We start from the raw sequence: 7,218 nt of genomic DNA, 5'->3' as shown, positions 1-7,218 counted from the left end.
TATATATATATATAATTAATGTAATTTTAAACTAAAAATGATACACCAGGTTTCTCTGTACGAAGATTAGCCTGTAACAAGATTGTTACACTACGTTATTAGAGTAGGAGGGATGAAACAAATTACTTTATGACTTCGTATGTGACGTAATCCAACTTTTTGTGGCAAAAGCGTTAATAGAAGCTGGTTGTTTGGAATAAATAAAAATATTTCTTATTGAATAAAATTGTGTCTTCCGCAATAAAGATAACAATCCACTAATATTCAAAGTTATCTGCTTTCACAGGCATTTTGCAAGGGCGAAAAAGACCGTAATTACCTTGCCCTAAGGGCGGTAATAGAGAGCTTTATCTCCCTGAACAAGAATCAATATTTGTATAATATTTCAAGTAAATCACCGATGTTTTTTTTTTTGTAGTACATACTTAAGTGTTGCTCAAGGCTTAATATTATGCATTGTTGTAAGCATGTTAGTTTAAATGTCAACTCAACTTCTTTCTATGTTTGAAGAAGCAGTAACTAGATTGATTGGCTGAATATTCCATATTCTCTTTATGAAAATGATATATTAACACATTTCATATTTGTTGAATGTGTTATTAATGTCAGCAAACATCCCCGGTGGGAGTCCCTTCACACACACACTAACATGGACAGAGTGGGTGTTGGGGATAAATAGGGAGCTCTAAAGTTCGTGCTTATGTGGCTTCCTAAATCTTTATCAATGAGGAACACCCCGGAGACATGCCCAGAAATGAGTGATATTTACTTAAGCTGTAATGCATTTGCTATCCACAAAAAACGTCTTACTTCTATTCATTTAGAATTTTGCTTTGACTATTCTATTGACTATTATCACATGGTTCTTCTGTCAACACTGAGTTTCCTAGAAATGAAGGTGAGAGTATGTAACCAGTATAACCATGTATATACCATAACGAAATTATTACACCTGATAACCATCATGAGAGAAATATGGAATTTTTGTTTTGGCGTCTATGACAAACTAAGCTAATTAAAAGTCAAACAACTGGGCACAAAATCGATTGTATTATTCAAATTAGTTTGAACTCATTCAAACCAACTCTAACTTTTTTGCTCTAATGTATTATCCGAAAAAGAAGCTAGTTCATGTAAACAATAATTTGTTTCAGGTATTGACATTTTTCAATCTGAACGGCATCTTATGTGACATATTAATTAAACAGCCAAGCCAGAGACACCAACGTTCAAACACAGCTATTCCAAATTTTAGAGCTGCTGATAGAGGGATGGTAACAAGTAGCACCATCCGCCGCTTACTCGCCTACTCTTAATCAAATAGCAGGATTGACTATCGCAATTATAAAGTTTTCTCTTCTGAAAGTTCGCTATGGGCTCTCTAATCCATAGTCCTGCATATTAACCTATGGGCCACTCCCGACCTTATTTGTTTCAGACAAAATATTATTTTATAGCTCTATTTAACATATTCGATTTAAGTTTAACACATAACACTATAAAACTATTCTATGTATATATGTTATAGATTGCTTTTGCATTTCAACAAATGTAAAATTTAAAATATCACATGTAACGTATATGGTCACCTGTGATGTGTATAGAAAATTGAAAAGGAATAAAAAAAATCCCTAAATCTTTAAAAATATTTTTGTTCAAACTTCACTCTTAATTTCGCTCCCCCCACCAGTGGCACAGCGGTATGTCTGCGGATATACAACGCTTGAAACCGGGTTTCGATACTTGTAGTGGGCAGAGCACAGATAGCCCATTGTGTAGCTTTGTGCTTAACTTCAAACACACAAACACTCTTAATTTAATTAATAAATCACAGTTAATCTAGCCCCCACTTTTGTTTTGTTCAATAACTCCGTTCATTATAGCCATACCCCCCGTCCCTAATGATTCAGTGGTAAGTCTGAAGGCTTATAACGCGAAAATAAGTTCATTGTATAGCTGTGGAATTAACAACAAAGAAACAAAACGTTCATAAAAGCAAAAAAACGGAAAAATTATACCACAAAAAAGATTAATGATAAATAGACGTGTTAATGTTCATAAAGTTTTCCTTTGGTGCATTAGTATGTTTGGGTTACGTTGCAAACGTTTCAATTGAGCATCAAACAACAGATCTAAAAAAAAAAAAACAAGCAGGTTAATAACTGGCAAATTATCAATAGAAATAATAATTAAAAACTGAATCTTCAATTAAATTTAAAACTTTTCAAAACAATGTTAATAATAATAACAAGTAAGTAGGGTGCTGTGCATTGTTGCGAGGCAAACAATATCACGTTCTCAAAGATCGAAAAATAGCATTTTGGTAGGTATGTATATATGCCCTCACATACATGCACACAAAAGAGTTATCAGAAAGAAAATATTTTGTTTATAATTTTCGAATGAATGGTCTCAATCCGATAGATGGGTCCATTTTCGTCTTGTAGTATCTTCTTTTGGCTGTCGATAAGTGACGAAGGGCCAGTATTCTGAAATGGCCGATGTTGTGGTCATCATTACTGTAATGTATAGCCACAGGTTTGTCTGGGTCACAATTCTGGATGTTACAGATGTGTTCACACAACATTTGATCAGTTCTCCTACGTATAAATTAAGCGCTTGGATGTACAAATCAACAACTGTTTGACCGTGTACGTGGAGTTGGATCTAGGTATCGCAGTACTGGTGTTCATGTAATGACAAGTATCGCATCGTGAACGGGCACAGCAACGCGTACCACATTGAAGAGGGGTAATTTTTCTGGTGTACCAGTATATATTTTAGGCTTTACTGTGTCGATACGATATGATAGTTTTATCTTTCAGTTTATGCCCCAAACGTTTTGTAGTTTAAAATATCCCAAGTGATCTTTATTTATAATTGAAACCGGAAGATATATCAATATCAGAAGGACTTGATTTTTTCGATTATTCGCTTTTGTCTTCAGTTATAGTGCAGTAGTATGGCTGATCTTTGGAAGTTGAGTCGATTATATCTAGAGAATAACTCTAAAAATAGAAAAAACTGACAAGTCATCAAATATATGGTTAAAATAGGACTCAGTATTGCATAAAAGAAGGAGCCGGAGGAACTGTGACTTAGGAATGTCATATTTAATGGACTTAAAGTGGTTGGAGTTGTAATCCAGGAAAGAATGGGAGTCGGTAGTTTTATAATATATTGAAGTTAAAATGGTATTCTTCGTAATTAAGATTAGAGTGATGTGGAGAAAATTCATTGAATTGTTTGAAACGTTGTTTGTTTACCGAAGGGCTGGACGATAGTTCTTGATGAAATTAGCAAAATTGTGGACTTCTTCTTTGTTTGAAATTGAAATACCAATTATATCATCAATATATCGTCAGTGTGAAACATTTTGTGTTCTATGTAGCCTACAAACAGGTTGATGAATGACTGTCTCGTCTTGTATCTTTTATTTGTTTGTAAAGTGAATCATTAACGTCAGTTACCATAATGAATTTTATATATTTGTTTGCTCAATGTTTGTATATTGGTATCTTTAGTTGTGTGCCTATTAAGATCCTTTTGTATTTGTACTACAAACTTTCAACCTCCAACCTTGTGAATATAGATACAATTAATTGTTAATTATTATTTTTTTTTACAATTTTACAACGTATTTGGCCAGAAAATAAAAATAAAACGTAGATGACAGTATTTAAACAAAGTCGTTTGAAAGGACGCCAGTCAAGAATAAGTTTAATCTTGTCACAAAGATGCTAGACGTTTTTTCCCCCATAATATTTGGCCTGTCGTAGCCAAGTGATTAGGTTTCGAATCCTCGTCCCACCAAACGAGCTCGTCCTTTAAGCTGTGGGGGCGTTACTATGTGACGATCAATCCCACTATTCGTTGGTAAAAGAGTAGTCCAAGAGTTAGCGGTGGGTGGCAATGACTGGCTGCCTTCCCTATAGTCTTTTACTGCTAAATTAGGGACGGCCAGCGCAGATAGCCCTCGTGTATCTTTGCGCGAAATTCAAAATAAACCAAACCATAATATTTATGCCCTGTTTTGCTTGATATCACATATTTAATCATCCCTAATGTCATTTATAAATGACGCTCGTCTGTTCGTAAACATGGTGACCTAATGACAAAGTACAAGTGACTATAGCTCTGGGTTCTTGTTTACTCGATGAATTACAAAATAGACTAAGCATAAGTGTGTGTGTTTTTCTTATAGCAAAGCCACATCGGGCTATCTGCCGTGTCCACCGAAGGGAATCGAACCCCTAATTTTAGCGTTGTAAATCCGTAGACTTACCGCTTTCCCAGCGGGGGACTTTTTTTTTCTGACCACCACTGTGTTGAAACCTGGTTTCTAGCATTATAAATCCGTATACTTACCACTGTGCCACTAGGGGGCAAATATAAGATACATGCACTTCAAACATAATATATCAATTCTGCTATCTGATATACACTGCGGTCTTATGTTAATCATGAAATATATATATATATATCGAAAGAATGCTTTCAGAACGTTCAACAGTTTTTTAAGTATGTGTTGGGCGTTGCCTACTGTTGCCTGATTGTGAATCCGAGGATTCATGGTTCGCGATCCTTTGTCGCAGTATCGCGGTTCAGACATGGATCTGCTGGTATAATATAACAGTGACAGTCAAATTCAACTATAATATCAGAAAAGAGTTGCCCAAGAGTTGTACTGTTGACTAGGTATCTTGTATTTAGCCCATCGATTCAATATTAGGGACAGATATTCGCGGAATTATGAATCAAACAAACTTTTTAATTACTTAAATAATACCAGCCTCATAATAGTAAAACCGATCAATTTTTGTATTGAAAAAATAAAAAATGAGTTTGTTACCAGCATAAAGAGTTTTTTCATAAAATTATATTTGCATAAGAATAAGAATAATAATAATAATAATATTTTCCAACTCTACTTTAAGACATATTTTAGATCTACTAAATAGCGCTCAGCACCAGCAAGGTTTATAATGCTGAGATAATTTTTGTGAGTATTAAACATATATCGAGCATCTATATCTATATCTATATATATATATATACATACATATAACACAAACATCTGTCCGTTATCTAACTACTTTTAAGTCGCTGGGTCAATCTCAACCAAACTTTGTATGCTGATAGCCTGAAACATGGGGCATGTTAATGGGGCTCACAATACCCTCCCTTCATTATTGCTGTTATTGAGCATTTATTAACTTTACTTAACGTTAACTACATTCATAGATGGCACCACGTCCTTACCTTACACCAATATATATATATATAACACAACATACATCTCAGAGGGTGCACTAGCACTCTCTATGGAGGAATGCAATGAAAAAATGGCCGCCAATAATACATAAACTCAGCTGAAGATTTAACTCCAACAGCCACTCCAACAGGGCTGATACGAAGAGCCGTTTCTTGAGTTATACTCACTTCCTACTTTGACTCGTGTCCTTTCACCTTCAGCCTAAGACACTTCTCCGACCAATGACTGTCAATTAATTAATCACGTGAAACACTGTAGAAGGACATTAAGAGCTGGGTGCTGAGAGCGGGTAACAGAAAGCAACTCGACTTTGACCATTACTTCTTCCTACAAAATCACCCTGACCATCATATAGTGTATACCATAATAATGGATACTGTAATAATATGATGTGTTATAAAAAGATTGTGTGAAAGGTAGGATTTTTGTGTTTTTATCGTAGCATCCACACCCACATTTGTTTAAGTTCATAACCCGGACAAAAGACGGGTACCCCAGTTTGTGATAAAATATTTCCTTGAGTTAATTTGGATTTTGATCAGAATTTATATGTTAGGGTTCGGAAAGATTCGTGATGTATAGGTATGAAAACTATACTCGACGTCGCATAGCACAATTTCACGAATTCTTAAAAAAGGCACATTCGATTGTTCGTATATAATTTTAGCGTTAAGTAACCTCCAGTTGTTCGCAACTAAACTGATTAGAGAAAATAAAGACGTAAGACCTTTATCGTAGCAACGAACAAAGCTGGAATCTATTTATCTTTAGCCTAGTTCACTAAGACTGGTAGGGAAATTTACTTTCACCCTAGGCAACAACAAGTTGTCGTTAAGAGCTTGCTTCTAAACTCATTTATTACATATTACGCTAAATGATTCGGTAATTTGAAACACAATATTGAGCCGACGGGGTGCCAGAACCGGAACACTTCACGTCAGTAATCGTGTAGAAAGATAATATTTATAACATAAGTTGTTTAAAAAATGTGTTTTTTTTTTAATGAGGTAATGTATTATGGTCAATTATGGTTTATCTCTGACTACAGGCACTATCATTCTCACATTCATAAAGGAAAAATTCGTGTATATCAGGGAGTTAAAAATTGGTCAGGGAAGAAGGATTCCCCAAAACATTAGTGGGGTGCTACATAGCCTATACTACATACTACATAGCCTATAATATGTATTAGTACTAATCGCAAATGAAACAAGAATATCGTGTGCAAAATGTTTCATTTACAATCTAACGTTTATTGCATTTATAACCCGTTTTATTAAAAAAAATTGTTTGTTTGTTTTTAATTAAGCACAAAGCTATACAATGGACTATCTGTGCTCTGCCCACCACGGGTATCGAAACCCGGATTCTAGCGTTGTAAGTCCGCAGACATATCGCTGTGCCAGTGGGGGGGGGGGGGGTAACTACATAATAACATAACCTGAAACTAAGTCACACAAAAACAATTTTAAAATGATAATGTAATTACACGTCTATCGCTAAACACTCACTGAAGGGAAATTGAATAACCAGTCTTAATAGTGTTAGAAAAATTAAAAAATATATATTCGGTGGACTGCCGGTCCACCAGGAATTTTCTAGTGCCCCAGTGATCTCTACAGTAATAGTTGATACGTAAAATATTGTTAAAATGCAAACAAAAAACAGCTAAAAATAGTCTACAATTTTAAAGATTGTTTGATATAATTATGAAAGAGATTATTTGTTGTTAAACACAAAGTTATGCAACGGATTACCTGTGCTGTACTCACCACGGATATCGAAACCCGGTTTTTAGCGTTATAAGCCTTCAGACTTATCGCTGTGCCACCAGGGTAGGGGCAAGTCAAACAACGGATTACCTGTGCTGTACTCACCACGGATATCGAAACCCGGTTTTTAGCGTTATAAGCCTTCAGACTTATCGCTGTGCCACCAGGGTA

At 35.1% G+C, this 7,218-nt stretch overlaps 1 protein-coding gene across 2 annotated transcripts in view; it reads left to right on the top strand.

The window, feature by feature from the left end:
* The window catches only part of LOC106458266 (prothoracicostatic peptide-like), a 17,930-nt gene that overhangs the window by 6,830 nt on the left and 3,882 nt on the right, over nucleotides 1–7,218 (top strand). Inside the window, exon 1 of one of the 2 annotated variants that reach the window (XM_022384412.1) lies at nucleotides 5,371–5,691. The exons of the other annotated variant lie outside the window; for it this stretch is intronic. The gene's annotated coding sequence lies outside the window, so the exon portion shown is untranslated. Of the gene's footprint in view, nucleotides 1–5,370; nucleotides 5,692–7,218 lie in introns of those variants that run through there. 2 annotated transcript variants of the gene reach the window in all.

This window comes from Limulus polyphemus, unplaced genomic scaffold (assembly GCF_000517525.1).
Source record: "Limulus polyphemus unplaced genomic scaffold, Limulus_polyphemus-2.1.2 Scaffold437, whole genome shotgun sequence".
Lineage (NCBI taxonomy): Eukaryota > Metazoa > Arthropoda > Merostomata > Xiphosura > Limulidae > Limulus > Limulus polyphemus.
Note: the sequence above shows the minus strand (reverse complement) of the source record. Positions and strands in the feature narration are given on the sequence as shown.